The 16,516-nt window shown below is 42.0% G+C and overlaps 1 long non-coding RNA gene across 1 annotated transcript; it reads left to right on the forward strand.

Moving 5' to 3' along the window:
* The first annotated feature begins 371 nt into the window (after positions 1-371).
* Positions 372-9,099, forward strand: LOC125096396 (uncharacterized). The gene is made up of 3 exons (XR_007126166.1): positions 372-467; positions 929-1,015; positions 8,250-9,099. It is a non-coding gene; the product is annotated as an uncharacterized LOC125096396 (long non-coding RNA).
* The last annotated feature ends 7,417 nt before the right edge of the window (positions 9,100-16,516 follow it).

Genomic DNA, 16,516 nt, shown 5'->3' on the forward strand with positions numbered 1-16,516 from the left:
GGTGAATGTGGGTCAGCCCCTCCAGTGCAGAAGGGAAGGGAACATTAATTTTTAGTGAGAACGATGAGGAAAGCAGTTCTGCAATGTTTTTTACAGAAATAGAAACCAGTGAAATAGAAGCCGGCACTCTACTACTTTAGAAAAAGAAAGAGCAGTGCAACAGGCAGGCAAGCCCTTGGCAGTGACCGCCAAGCTCGGAAACTGGTCAGATTTAGTTTGTTCCCCTAAAGAGGTGCAGACCCAAACCACCAAAGGAAGGTAAGTGATAACACACAGGGCTGCAAGTCTGGGCCCCGGTCACCGCAGCAGACACGGCTGTGTCTCACAACTGCCACACAACTCCTAGGTCACGGCTCACAGGGCACATAGAAACAGTTCCTCCTCCGCCCTGGTCCCTGCCGACAAAGACCAAGCCAGCTGCAGGCAATCACCAGGCAACCGGCTTCTAACCCGGCCTCCAGAACCCAGTAAGTAGAGATAATGCTTGATTTTACTGTAAAGCCCTCCTGATTCTCCAGGGATCTGTCCCAGAGGGAGGACAAGGCTTTATGAGAAGCAGAGTCTGTCTCTCTGGCCCCAGAGTATGTGCCCAGAGCTGGAGAGCCAGGCCTCTATGCTGAGCGATTGCTGCACCTAGTGGTGCACTGTGCAGACTTCCTCAGCATCTGGAACTTTCTACTCGCCTGACCCCATTATTACTGGCTCCTGCTTGATTTTAGGGACATTAACCTGCCCATATGTGCCTGCTGGGGCCTTGCTGGTCAACTCAAGCTTAAAGCCTTCTTAGAAGAATGCTTTGCGGGTTTGCCTTTCTCATGTCTTTTTTCTTTTTCTTTCTTTCTTTCTTTCCTTTTTTTTTTTTTTTTTTTTTTTTTTTTTTTGCCATTTTCTTTCCAGCTTCCTCTCTTTTCTTTCCCTCCTTCCCCAGACTTCCCTCCACCTGGTTGGAGCACAGGATTTTAGCTTTTCTTAGTATCACTTTATCAGCTGGCCAGCCATGACCTGAGAATATGTGGTAAAAGCCTGCTTGCAGGTCACAGATTCAGATCTGGGGAAAGTGCCCAGGCTTTCCCCTCTCACTATCAACAGGACTTGCTCATTTCTTTTCTTTAAGAAGAAGCAACACTTCTGTACAATCACAAGGGTGGAAACCAAAGCCCAACTTATTTTATTTATTTATTTATTTGATAGAGAGAGAGAGAGACATCACAAGCAGGCAGAGAGGCAGGCAGAGAGAGAGGAGAAGCAGGCTCCCTGCAGAGCAGAGAATCCAATGTGGGGCTCGATCCCAGGACCCTGGGATCATGACCTGAGCTGAAGGCAGAGGCTTAGCCCACTGAGCCACCCAAGCTCCCAGCCCAACTTATTCGAAGCACATTTCTCTGTAATGTTGCTTGTCCTTGCTGCCCAGCCTGTGAGCTGCAGCTCCACTCTGTGCTTTTAAACATAACTAGTGCTGACCCCCCACCCCCACCTACAGCTAGAAGACGCCTACCAGGACAAGTGGATTTAAGCACAAATTACAGTGTGAGCATGTGCGTGCTTTTCACCAGTTCCTGTGGCTGGTTCCTGTGGCCAGCTGCACCACTACACAGGGACCTGCTGTAAGCAACAAGGAGAAGGTTTTATGAAAAGGGTCATGTTCTACCATGGAAACCACCGCATGACAGGGAAACTTGCTCTTACGGATTATTTCTACTGCAGAAAGAATTAGGGATATGGTTGAAACGTGTTTTGGCTCAGAATCAAGAAGCAAGGTTTTATGTCCTTTTAACTTCAAGCTCCTTAAAGATCTTTCTTGCACAATCACACCTTGTAGAACTTTGGTGAGGCTCATATCGCATGAGGAAATGTGTGAGAGATTGCTTTGTAAACTGGAAAACACCACTAATAAAAGAAGCCATTGTTGTCATGCCTTTGTTCTGAGGCAGGAGAACCAAGGCCTAGAGAAGAAAAATAAGAGTTAGAAATCACCCAGCCTCAGCTGCTGGGAGACCAAATTGGGCCCCTGTGGGTCCTTCCCTGGTGTTTGTCCTGGAACGTGTTGCTGGAAGGGGTGGGAACTCAGGCCATGCTGCTCTCATTAGTGATGAAATGGCCAATTCCGCAATCAGCTGTGCTAGAACTCGGCCCACAGTTTTTGCCGGAAGCCTGACTCTCATGGCTAGCCCTCCACTCATTGGAGACAGAGAGCAGTGTTAAGATCATGGACCATGGGACCAGGCTACTGCCTGGGGGGGCAGTTTATCTCTGTGTCCCCCTAACTTCGTAACTTGAAGCAAGTGACATGATTGACCTATCTGTGCTTCAGTTTACTCAAACATAAAATGGCAATAAAAATATTATCCATTTCCTACAGTTGTAAAAATAAAAGGAATAATACATGTTAAGTACTTTGGATATTTTCTGATGTGTAGTAAGCTCAGTGTAGCTATTAGTCCTTTCCAATAAAATATTCTACTCTAATGAGGGTGCCTGGGTGACTCAGTCAGTTAAGCATCTGCCTTCAGTTCAGGTCATGATCCCAGGGCCCTGGGATCAAGTCCCACGTTGAGCTCTCTGCTCAGTGGGAGTCTGCTTCTCCCTCTCTCTGCTGTTCCTGCTGTTTGTACACTCTCTCTCTCTCTCTCTCACTCAAATAAATAAATAAAGTCTAAAAAAAAATAAAATAAAAAATGAAGTGTGTGTGTGGGCTCCTGAGTGACGCAGCCGATTAAGCATCCAACTCTCAATTTTGGCTCGGGTCATGATGTCAGCATCATGAGATTGAGCCCTGAGTCGGGCTCTGTGTGCATGGAATCTGCTTGAGATTCTCTCTCTCCCTCTGCCCCTCATCCATTCATGTGCTCGCACACATGCTCTCTCTCTCTCTCAAAATAAGTACATAAAAATCTTTAAAAAAAATGTTCTAGGGGCACCTGGGTGGCTCAGTGGGTTAAAGCCTCTGCCTTCGGCTCAGGTCATGGTCCCAATGTCCTGGGATCGAGCCCCACATCGGGCTCTGTGCTCTGCAGGGAGCCTACTTTCACCTCTCTCTCTATCTGTCTGCCTCTCTGCCTACTTGTGATCTCTGTCTGTCAAATAAATAAATAAAATCTTTAAAAAAATGTTCTAAATTGTGGGAAGAGATGGAAAGAGGCGGATTTTCTTTTAGGCATCATGGAGAATGGAGTTCGATGTGGCTTCAGGAAATCCAATCTCCCCTCAACCTCTAGTGTGTAGTGTTGGGACATGCCTAGATGGCTTAGACAATGGGCTTCAGTGGAACTAAAATGGTAAGCATGTGCATGTGGATGCCTGGAGATGCAATGATGACTTCTCCTCCCCCTGGGGGAGGTTAAGACTAGATGTAGACAGTTGTGACTAAATCCAGCCTCCTCTGCCAACTGCTGGATGACTATAGACCCTTGGCTTACCTCCCAGGGCCTCATTTCCTAAACTTTGCAGTGGGAGAGCAGTAGTACCAGGGTCATGGGATTGTTGCTTGGAGCAGTAGTGCACATAGTAAGTAGACTAGTGCACATAGTCAATTCACAATAGATTTTGGCTGTTCTCATTATTATGCCACCATTCACCACTCTGCGCCTTTGTGATTCAGAATTTCGAGAAATTACATAAATTACTCTTTGGGGGTCAAAGTAGAAGAGCACAAGAGCCAGATAACTGTAACCTGACATCCTCTTTTCTGTTGACGATAAGGACAGGAAATGCCACATCATCGTAACCAGGCTGTTTGTTCATACAGTGTGACCATATCTGTAATCACCGATTCATGTCAAACGTTTTATGAATTACAGTGAGTTGTTCATGAAAGGCCAATCCCCCTTAGATATCTCTTAAGTTTCCTTGACAAAACAACCCAGTAGACATGGGGGACACTCATCTTTGTTTTCAACATCAGGTCTGGAGGATACGAGGGACCAAATCAATGTCTACTAATTCTAGTCACTGTGAAGTGCCACTTTCAGTTTTGCTATGGTTTGGCCCACCTTCCTCTTTGAGAATTGCTCATCAGAATATTTGAGCAAACTCACAAATGACAAGAACTGAAAATGCCAAGTGATTTTAATTTTTTAAAATAGCTCCGTGGGGCTGGTGACCTTAGTCAGGTTGGCCATCAAGTTTTGGATCTGGCAAGAAAAGTCATAAAGTGAGTCAACGGACAATGTGGAAAGGATGAGACAGCATGTTTTGTTTGTTTTTTGTTTTTTTGCTTTTTTTTTTTTTTCTTCTAGCTTCTTTAGCATCAGGGCTGCCCCTGCAGACAGGGTATTCGATTTCTGGGATGCTGTGAGGGTCCCTGGAGAATGCTGGAAAGCAGAATGGGTTGCCAGAGGCAAAAGGCTGGTATCAGTAAAGTTTGCACAAGATTTAATAGTACTGGAACATACCCGCCCATTCCACTTCTCCAGTCTGATAATCCAGGACAATTAAGGGAAAGAGCCGAGATTTGGGTGGCTTTTAGCATTTTTAAAGTTTCATCTGGGCAAACACAGAAATGTCCATCAATGTTATCCAGACCTTACCACTGTTTATTTTTGAGACTCCAAGATTAAACTCAAGACTGGCCTAGCACAGCAGATATTTTTGCCTTTGCCTGAGAGAAGACAAAAACGTGAGAAGAAAGAGGGTCTCTGGAGAGACTGGATTTCCTCGAGTATCCTCTGAAGATTGTCAAGCACCAGACAACAGGACCTAAACCCTGACATTCTAAACCAAGCTATTTCCTTCACAATGACATGTTAATGTAAAGAGGGCAAACGTTTTATGCCTTATTAAGAGAATTATTCAAGCCCAGGAAATAGGAGGGTTAAATGACTTACTTTCCTAAACATACTGCAATGAGAAAGAAGATTTTAGATATCATGCAGAAAAATGTAGCAAAAAGCGCTGAGTTGGCCCATTCCATTCCATTGAATTGTTCGGCAATTATGGTCATCCCCAATGCCCCAGAAAATTAAAGTACATGATGAAACTCCCATCTAAGGATATCAACTGCTATGGTACTAAATAAACGACACATCCCATTTTAAAGCCATCTAAAAGTATATCAGAAGAGGCTGTGCTGAACAGGGACTATAATTTTAACATCATTTGCTGTACACTTTAACTTGAAGCTAAATGTTGCAAAGTTAAATCAATTTTATTTGATCTCACAGGGGAATTTACACTCTTTCATTTGGGATGGATGGAACCCTTGGCACAGTGTAGAATTTATTAAGACTCCTGTCCCACAGGAACAGTTAACTCTTTGATCCTAGCACACTCCCTCCTCCTAGAAGAGTTATTTAAAAGTTACATGTCCCCCCAAGCCCAGCAGGCACAGATACACAATTCCCCTTTCTCTCTTTTTCTGTCTCTCCTTCCCTGAAGTTTCTTAAGCAGTCCCTTCAGCTCTAGTTTTCTTTTTCTAAATTTAAAAATGTGGCTTCTGGCTATAAAAGCCTCCCCCACCTTTAGTAGTCCCCCGTCCCCTGGGGCTGTTATTGGCATGATGTGTAAATTAACTGGAGTCACTTAAAGCCCTCAGTTAGCTTTTAGTCAAACATTAGCAGCAATGTTTACTCTTGTGTAATCTTCAGTTGTTACTTAATTTAATGCCCGTCAGCATTTTTTTTTTTTTAAACATGTTCAGCAAACCCTTGGCACAGGCTGTTGGGTTTCTTTCCTCTTCCCCTCCCCCACCGTGACCAAAAATCAAGCTCAACTAAATCTGAGCAAAGGCTTTCTAATATCTTTAATTTGCTAATGCCGCTTGCTCTCTTAAGGAAATAAGAGTTTGCTTTCTATGGCAATCCAACTACATTCTACTCAGAAGCCCTTGCTTTGCAACCCCCATCCCACCTTACATCAAAGAGGGTGAACTATAAATTGTATAGCTTTTGTTTCTTGTTCCTCTGGCAGTTATTTGTGAGTGATGTAAGATGGGAAGCATCCTCAAACTCACATTTGGAAAAGGATGGTATGGCCCCCTGAGAAAAGCCCATTGAAAACTAACTTTGAAGGTCTGCCCAGTGGTGAGCTAAAAGCTGAACATATCACATCATAATTCATGCACAACTTTGTATCTTTTGAACCTTCTTCCTCAGCTGCCACCACCTCTAAAGTAAATAAATAGAGCCCTGGCCATTCTATGGTGTTCTGGAGTGCTCTTCTCCTAATGTGAAATCCATCTCTGTCCAGCAGGAGAACGTCTCTAAGGCTATCATAAAGGCAGAAGGAAATACTGACTTCACGTGGAAAAGGAAGTCTCAGCTTCAGGAGGGAAGCACATTATTAAGGGGAAAAAGAATGTAGGGAAAAAATTACTAGACTACCTTTAAAAGATGCAAAGAGCAGCTCCCTCCTATGTTGCTGCTCTCCATTTCCATGCGCTCTGTACCAGAAAAGGCCTTCTTCGGTCCAGAGGCTCTCGTTAGTAACATCATGCTCTATAATCTGGGTCTTAGTGCCGAGAAGATAATGTTACCTGGAAAGCCTCCTGCTTGTTTGGGAGATGTGATCAAAAGAATGCATACACCTAAAAAGGAAAAAAGGACCCTGAGTCAGCCAATTGGGACCCTGAGTCCCAATTCAATATCCCATCCTTTCTCCCCTTTCCCCCAAAATCTTGACTTTCACGTGTCATTGTGTCTCAGCTGTAGCTCTGTTTCTTGGTGACTAGGAATCAGGAATCTCTTCCTTACAACACAAGGGGAGGTCCAATTGCTAAAAATCCTAAATATGGGGGGAGATCCCTACTATGTCTCACAAACAGCCCTCTAAGAAGAACCTTGAGGATACATGTGACAGGAAGAAAAAGAAACATAGAGAAACTGGTGTCTGAGGCTTTATCCAATGGCTGCAAATGAGCAAACGCCAAAGGATGCACTTTTGCTCTCTCAGATAGGAAGGGAATTCCTGGACTGGATCCATGTAGAGTTCATTGCTGGACTTCTAGGAAAGCATCACCGAAGGGCTGAATTATTTGCTATTAACTCAAGCTGCAGCGGTCCTGGGGGTCAATATATCTGTCTGAACTCATGTTACAAGTGCACACTGGGGGCCCATGGTTGGGGGCTGGTGTCACTGTGGGTGATCTCCAAAGCAGCTTGGGAGACACAAGCATCCCTGTCACTGACCACCAGCTCCCTACCCTCCCTCATGCCTACCTCTGGGACATCACCAACCAGGCTCCCAAATGCAGCTGTGGAGCTACACAAATGATGAAACTTCTATAATTTTCTTGAATCACCTGGAACATGTCCATAGCACAGGGCTACACACTGACAAGGGCTCTTAAGGCTTAAGAACTCACTCCCAGATAGCAGCTCCTCTCCATAAGGAAACTCGCACCCATCCCTAGGGTGTCCCAAAAGGGAGCGCTGCTATAGACTCAGCTCCTACCTTTGCTATGCCCACTGCTAAGTGACCCCTCCGCACCCATTGGCACACAAGGTCTGTGCTTCACTTTGCTTTTCAGCACTTTTTTCAACTCCCTCTTCAGTTTCTCTTTCTGGTGCCCCCTTAATCCAACTTATTCATTTAATAATGAATCTCTCAGTTCTCATGGAGTGGTGTGTGCCTTTACAGCTCCTCAGAGGAGATCACTTGACAAATATAAAATGGACATTTTTTAGACAAATGTTCCATTTAATTTGAGGTGTCAGCCATAATGATCAACAACAATAAATCCGTTTCTTTTCCGTTAGCTAATCGCGTGTGCATATGTGTGTGTGTGTGTGTGTGTGACACTCTCTTCCTCTCTTTCTGCAGCATGGCCACTTGCACATTTGTTCACTGCCCAGCTTTCTAGGCTCCCCCCAGGTCTGCTGCTCTAGTCAATGAGAAATCAAACAAATTGGCTGAGTTAAGCCATTTCTACCAGTTCATGAAGGGAAAGCTTTGGGCACATTCCCAAAAGGCCGGGCATGTGAGTCAAGGAGGCTGACTTGCAAACCTCCCCCCACACTCAGGGTTTACTCTGTTTATTCTGTCAACCCTGTTTATTCTTTCAACTCTGGTTTCTCAGCAGAATAACTCATCACACTACACCCAGATTGTGGGGACACATAGAAAAGATCCAGAAAGAACCAGAGAGAGCACAATCCTGCTGATTCATTCACTAAGCCATTTGTTAGCAAGCTGGTTTGGGGTTTCTCTTTTCCACAATATTTTAACACTTATGGAATTAAAACTGCCAGCTGTTCTCATCTTTAAACAAAATACCCTGAATAATTGGGAATTTAAAATAAGTTTCACTATTAAAGTCTCTTTCAGAAACATGTCCGACCAAAGTAATCAGTTAATGAAGTAACTTGGAAACCCAGACCATGCAAAAGAGACGTGTAAAATGTGAAGGACAGAGTCAGTCAGCACTTGGGAAACATTCGACAATGCACACCTGGTTTCCTAAGGTTTAAAATGTATAATCAAATGACACGTAAGTTCTGAGATATCATGGCCCCGAATGAGAATTTACAAGAGGCTATCAAAAAAACGAATGATGTGGTGCAGCAGGGAGGCTGTGGAATCAGGCAGAACTGGATTCCAATCTGTTTCTGTGCTTTGCTGTGCAACCTGGAACAAATGGCACGTCCTCACTAACCCTCAGTGCTCTCATCTCTAAGGTGGGAATCACAAGAGTCATCCCCCAATTCAGTGGGTCGGTGTGGGGATTCAAATTAGGAAATGTATGTAAAACACTCGACTCACCACAGTTTCTAGGTCATAATAAGCACTTCCTAAATGAAAACTACTAAGCACTCCTGTCTCACAGATAATGTCTTTAAAAATCGTAAATTTAATTTTCAAACTTAGGAAATAATGAAGACATCACTGGGAAAGTATCTGACTCCCAAACCAGGTAATGGGGAAACTTGGAAATCCAGACCACTTGGAACAGATTTGTTAAAGTGCCAGGGACAGGAATCCTACCCAAGTGATGATCAGTAAACATTTATTGATACTGACCATGTTTTCTTCAGGTTTAAAATAAAACATCTGGAAGGATTACAGGATCACTTGGGGTTCTTCCTGAAATATTATGATATCAAAGTAAGAATTCAAAACACCACAACTGGGGGGCACCTGGGTGGCTCAGTTGGTTAAGTGTCTGCCTTCAGCTCAGGTCATGATTCCGGGTTCCAGGGATTGAGCCCCACATCATGCTCCTTGCTTGACAGGGAGCCTGTCTCTCCCTCTTCTTCTGCCCCAACCCCTGGCTCACATTCTCTCTCTCTCTTTCTCAAATAAATAAATAAAATCTTAAAAAAAAAAAAAACAATGAAAAATAAAACCACCACAAAAAACAACAATAACAACAACAAATGTGGGTACTAATTTTGTTCAAAGATTGAAATCGTCCTAAACACAAGTATTGCATGTAAAGCAGAGGCTCATAAAATTGTAAAACTAGGATTAAGAAAGATTTTCCTGAAATAGGTGGTAGCCTCATCAACTCCAGTGGACAAATTCCTTCATCTGTCACCCCATTGACTAAACAGGGAAAAGTCACATGCCAGGGAGGTATCTTTGTAGTCCCGGGGTGAGACCACCAACCTTTCCATTTGGCCAAGTTTAGTTCCATTTAGAATGAAGCACTGGCTGACTAAAGAATTTAGAGTCAAATTCAACAGATCATCATAAGAGGGGAGCTCCCACACATAGAGAAAACTGAGGAAGGCAATAGTTTAAAATTTTTCTTTTTATCAAAGAAGAGTTTGCAATGTGGCAATGATTAACCTGTACAGGAGACTTTTAACAGAGTTTACTGTAGCATTGAAATACTCGCTGAAAATACATAATTTGCTTTTCTAATCTTCCTTCAGTTTTAGTCTAGAAATTACCATTTATCTTAGTATTCTCTCTCACATGGGGCAAAAGAAGCAACAAAATTTACGGAATTCAATAAAGCCCTGAATAGTTCATGCTGCTCTCTCATCTAGGTATCAGATATTAGAAAGGAAGGCAACTAAGATATCACTTCCATCCTTGAGAGTAACTCCCTGATCTTTGGGGAAATGCTCTTAAAATGAGCCAGTTGCTTTTCACTAAATGTCATATAAATTGATTTCTAGAGTTCTTAAAATTCCATGCTCGGAGCTGTGGCTGTGCAGTGCAATAATACACACACACACACCCCCACACCCCTCCCCCCCACACACACCTAGGTAGAAAGGAAAAGGGGTTGAGTGTGTCTCTGGCTTGCTTTCTACAGTCACTTACACTTTGCCAAAACAGAGCAGAGTCATATAGTAAACCCTTAGCAAGAAAGGGGGCACATCTCCAAATTAGGGAGGTTTGGCTGCAGGTGGCTATGGAAATGCAGAGTTTAAGGAAACTTAGCTTTTTGTTTATTTTATTATCTTTCCTGAAACCTGTGAGCTTAGTCAGCCTTCCCACCCCGACTTTTGGGAAACACACCTTGAGGCCTCCCCAGCCTCCTGGCTCATGCTGCAGAGTTAAGTTGTGATGGACAGATATCTAGTAGTTCTCATTCAGTCTAAGTGTCAACATATAGATGTACCTTGCCCTCGTATTAGATTAAAATGCTTGGACACACTTACAGGCTCAATGTGTTGTTGCATTGTTGACTAGTTTTCTTAAAAAAAAAAAAAGAAAGAAAGAAAAGAAGAAGAAGAAGAGGAAAGAGAGAAAAGAAGAGATGGGAAGGGAAGGGAGAGGGGGAAAGGAAGGGAAGGGAAGCCATTTTCTACCTAATCCTGGTATAGGGCTCACGCCTACTCTTCTGACACAATCAGGCTTCTCTATAGCTTGGGAACAAAAACCTCACTGAAATGAAGGAATGTGTAATTTACACTGGCTGTTCTGGCAGTTTCTGGAAAGAAAGTGTAATTTTTTTAAAGTCATAAATATGGCTCCCATATAAACATAACATGAGCCTGTGGCAAGGATTTAATTCATTAACGTGAGAGCAAGCAAAATGGTGAAGCCAGTGCAAAGAGAATTTGAGGAACTGAATATATAACTAGAGAACACATATACAAGTAAGATTGCTAGGGTTGCCTGGGTTGCTTAGTTGGTTAAGCGTCTGCCTTCAGCTCAGGTTGTGATCCCAGAGTCTTGGGATCAAACCCCATGTCGGGCTCCCTGCTAGGTGGGGCATCTACTTCTTCCTCTGTCTCTCCCCTGGCTTGTTCACTATCTCTCTCTCTCTCTCTCTCTCTCTCAAATAAATAAATAAAATCTTAAAAAACAAATAAGTTTGCTAGATTATATAGAACATTGCTTAATGTCACACACAGCAATAAAAGTGCAACCTTTAGGGGCATCTCTTCTACTAAATTGAAATCATTTGCATTGCATCGCTACTGAACAGAATTCTACCAATAAACATGTCACTTCCTAGAGTCTGAGCTTTAGTCAATAGCAAATAGTTTGTCAAATAAGGTGTATTCCCTCAGAGAATCAGTTAGTCCTTGGATGGGCCTGTTAGAAAATGTACCAGTAAGGCAGTAAAAGAACATTCAGCCCTCCTTTTGCCTTTTTCAAGTTGATACTCCCTTAACATCAGTCAAGTACTTTTCGAGGAAAAGACGTCTCATATAGTTAGACAACTAAGGCTTTGGGAAAGATTGTTGTGAAATATTCATAGAAAAGCACTGCCATTCAAACTGTTGAATCCTAAAAAATACAGAGTTGGAGGTGAGAGCAACCCAAGCGTCCATTGAGGTATGAATGGAATAAAATACAGCATATACACATGATGAATTATTCAGCCTTTAAAAGGAAGGAAATTCTGACACATGGTACCACACAGATGAACCTCGAGGACATGATGCTCATTGAAATAAGTCAGTCACAAAAGATAAATACTTTATGATTCCACTTGCATGCATTATCTAGAATAGTCAAATTCATAGAAATCAAAAGAATGGTGGTTCTGAGGGGCTCGAAAACGGTGGGGGAGTTGTCATGTAATAGTAGTAGAGTTTTAGTTTTGTGAGATGGAGAAGTTCTGGAGATTGTTTATACAACAATGTGAATGTACTTAACATTATTCAACTATATACTTAGAAATGGTTAAGGTGGGAAATTTTATAAGTGGTTTTTCACAACAAAAAAATAATTTTAAAAAATTCCAGAGGTGATGTCACCAGAAAAGATACGTATTAGAAGGCCAGGGAGTGAGACCAAAAGGTGGAGCATAGGTGGAGCATTATGACTTAACCTATGACACAAATGAAATAATTGTAAAGAAGCCAACCTAGCTATACTGGACTTCAGTCCACATCATGGAAACAAGTAATGGAGCCAAGGTGGCTGCCTGAGCAGCTCATCCTGTCATGCCTGGGAAATCCAACAGGAGCGTGGGATCAGTTGTTCTGGCCCCAGCCTAAAGTAAAGAAGCCCCAGAGCTACAAAAGACTATCTGTCCTCTGTTTCCTTTCCTTTTTTTTTTTTTTTTTAAAGGATTTGTCCTTCATTTAAAATCTCACTTTTTTTCCTCCACCTTTTAAAAAATTTATTCAAAATGGCTCATAGACTTTAATGTAAAATACAAAACTATGAAACTTTTAGAAGACAACATACAAGAAAATCTATGCCATTTTCAGTTCCGCAATGAGTTTTTCTTTTTGTTTTTTGTTTGTATGTTTTCATATTCCCCTTTTTTCAGTTTTAATGAGATATAATATACAAATAAAATTTATGTATATCTGAGGTGTACAACTTGATGTTTCCATAATCCAACTCATTCCCATCCCATCACCTCACATTGTGACCATTTTCTTTGTGTGTGTGTATGTGTGTGTGTGTGAGAGAGATAACACTTGAGTTTTGCCCTCTTAGCAAATTTCTAGTAATAATACAGCATTATTAACTATAGCTGCCATGCCGTACATTAGCTCTCCAGAACTTACTGAGTCTGCATTACTGAAACTTTTGAATAAATACTAAGAGGACTTCCTCCCACCACTGCTACTATTTTTAACATTCCTTACTGCCCCCCCTTAAGAGTTAAATGAGAAAAAGTTCAACCTAATGCTCACTAAACATTGGGAACTAGCTTTCTGATGATTACATTTGCATCTCTTCTCAACGGCCCACACACTTTTTGTCAGATCCTTGTAAAACCAGGCCTCTTGCAAAAAGTATGAAACAGGGGCATCTGGGTGGCTCAGTGGGTTAAAGCCTCTGCCTTCAGCTCAGGTCATGGTCCCAGGGTCCTGGGATCGAGCTCCCATCAGGCTCTCTGCTCAGCAGGGAGACTGCTTCCCACCTCCCCCCGCCGTCTGCCTCTGCCTACTTGTGATCTCTCTCTGTCAAATAAATAAATAAAATCTTTTAAAAAAAAAAGTATGAAACAAATTATTTTTCTTGTGACTTCCTTGGAGCTGGTCTACACACCAGCAGAATGTGAAAGCCCTCATGTAAGAAGCTTTGCCACATACATACTATGTATTTTTATTCCCTCATAAACTTGATTTATCTTCTCAATAGAGCAATTTTATCTCTACTTTTTTCTTTCTTTTTCCCTGACCAATAGACACTTTCTTTAATTTTTATGGTAGACTGACATGATGCCATGGAATGACAACAAAGATAGAATATGAAACCCAACTGCATTTGAAAATCTAAGTTTGTCATCAGGACAGAGGATACAACTGAGGCTGCCTCCAGTGGGCAGTGTCCTTCAATGCCTTACATAATGCTCATAGTCAGAGTATTTTACCACCTGCTCACTGAGTTTTCAGCATTATAAAAATTAAGAAAATTCATTCACCTGAAAAAACATTTAACTAGCCCTAATGCTCAGCCCTAAACTAAGAACAAAACCCAACAATGTCTACAAACACTTTTTCTTCCATTATACTTTTCACTGTTTAAATGAGCATTTCTGTGGAACAAACTGCTGTCAAAAACCAATGCTCCTTAGAGTTAAAAAAAAAAAATCACTCTCTTGAACTTACGGGCTCCCCTTGGAATGACTTATTTCACCATAAACTAATTCAGTGAGGATTATGGGGATTGTACATCGAAGTATCCCTTCCAAAACCCAAACAAATCTCAGACACACACACACACACAAATGACAACAGGTAAAAAAGGAGGCATGTACCTTACTAAGGCTGGCTATTTACTAACTTTTATTTTGTTTGTTTTTGTTTCTGTTTCTGTTTTCATAAAGCCTGGCTTTTAAACAGTAGGTGTAACCCAACTCAACCTACCCCCAAATTCTCGTCTTTCCAGTTCAGACTACCTCTTGCCATGGAATGACTCCAGATGGTCAGTCAAGAAAATAATTATGGCAAGCTCAGAGAGTTCTATAACATGTGTAAATAGTTCACTAACAAGTTAACTACTGGAGGAAGCAGATAGAATTAAATACAAAAAATTAATTTTGAGAGAGACAAAAACGTGGCAGAAAGAAAGCAAGCCACAAGAAAGGGAAAAGAGAGGAGAAGGGAGCCAGGAGACCAAAAGGCAGTTATACTTTAAAGCAGTAACAATCTGAAACTGTGGGTGCTGTAAAACAAATACTTGGCCTGAGTGCTTTCTCCACTCCTGCCAGATTATGCCAACTCACAGCATCTTACAAACTCTTCCAATTTTTATGGTTCTCTTAAAGTGAAGTTGCTCATCAGCTCAAAGGTAAATGGCAACTATTTCACAGAAAATAAACTTGGGCTATTTTTATGTGATCATTGCTCCAAGACAGCAAGGGAAGAAAAAAAAAAATTCAGCACACTGACCATTTTTAAGTTTTGATCCCAGCCAAACCTCAAACCAAATGTGAGTCTGAGATGGGTCACCTCAGACCCCTTTTGATTTCCTCCACACCAGAACATAATCATTTGACACCTCTAAGAGTCAGAAGTCTAGAAGTCAGAGTTGGCACAGCTTGGCTGGCTGTCTAGAAGTTTTGACATTGCCCAGGGTCCCATCCAGGAGCTCAGAGGTCAGTATAAAGATTTTATTTAAACATTACTTTTTACCTCTGTGTGTTGCAACTATGAAGAAAAGTTTCAAAACCACACAATACCCTGGAGCATAAAATCCCTTATGGGATACCTGAAAATAAGTTTTGGAATAATGCAAATGTTTAAAGTAGCCCGAAGTGAAACTTCAATGTTTAATCAGCCCAGCTGCCTGTGACGCTGGTGTTGGGGCTGGGGGAGGAAGTAGTGGTTTTTCTTTGAAGCCTGGCTGCCACCAGGCCAGGAGCAGCCAAGTTAGGGCGATGGTGTATGTGGAAGCTGCCTCCCCAGCCCACGTGGTCTTCTCTAGTATGGTGGAGACAAGCGAGTTACCTTCTTGCTTCTTTCCTGAAGGCAAAAAAGAAGTAGGAAAACATGAAACACAAAAGGATGAGTTGGAAAATGTAGGGCTCTAAACTGAAACATTTTTGTGGCAGTTAAATTATAAAGGAACCAAGCCTGCCTGGAGCAGAAGGACACATGTTGCACACTGAGCAATCAGAGGTGGTTGAAAGTGGGTCTTTTATTTCCTGCTCTGATAAAAAGAAATCAAGATCCAAGAAAAAAAAAGAAGATGACCAAGTGGGACGAGTTCTCCAATGGTTTATTGCATTTTACATCTTCGGTAATGAACTACCAGTGAACCCAGAAAGTACCCTATGATGTCCTTTCTCTTCTAGGCAGTCTATAGCCACGCGGTTTTTGTCCAACTCTGTGGTCTATGGTGTGATTACAAAAGAGAACCTCCACCCCCAGGCTGTTTCTCAGCTGAAGATTGGCTTCCTATGTCACTAAGAAGGCAGAAGAGGAACTTCCATAAATACCCACCTCTCTGCTTCCAGACCATCACTTCCCTCTGGTTCCTCTGTATGACTATTCACTCCCTCATGCTGTGGATTCCTCCTAACTCCACTTCACCACCAGCTACTACCCTGTTTATCTGTTCTCCTTTATAACAAAACTACTTGAAAACATCATGTATACCAGTGCTGTCCAGTAGAAATACAATGATCCATATCTGTAATTTTGATTTTTCTAATAGCTGCATTAAATCCTCTTACTAAAAAGAAACAAGTGACATGAACTTTAATAATATATTTTACTTAACCCAATATATCCAAAATATCTTGTAAACGTGTGATTATTTTAAAATTACTGAGATATTTTACATTCCTTTTGTAATTCTAATCTGATGTGTATATTACCCTTACAGCATATTTCAATTCACTGTAGCCTCATTTCAAATGCTCAATAGCACCCAGTGTGTAGTGGCCCATACTGGACAGTGCAGCTGGGTGCTGTTCTGATTTCTCCCCCCATCCTCTCTTGAACCCATTCCATTCAGGCCTTTGTCCTCACCATTCCGATAAAATCATTTTTGTCAAAGTCCCCAGTAATCTCCATTATGCTCTATCTAGAGGTCAGTTCTCAGCCCATATCTTACTTGACCTGCCAGCAACATTGGACCCAGTCAATCACTTTTTCCTGCCTGATAAACTCCCTTCACTTTGCTTCTAGGACACTGCACTGTCCTGGTTTTCCTCTTGTCTCACTGGTTGCTGCCCTCCATCTCTTTTGTTAGTTTATTCTTATCT

The sequence above is a fragment of the Lutra lutra genome, chromosome 3 (assembly GCF_902655055.1).
Source record: "Lutra lutra chromosome 3, mLutLut1.2, whole genome shotgun sequence".
NCBI classification, from domain to species: Eukaryota; Metazoa; Chordata; class Mammalia; order Carnivora; family Mustelidae; genus Lutra; species Lutra lutra.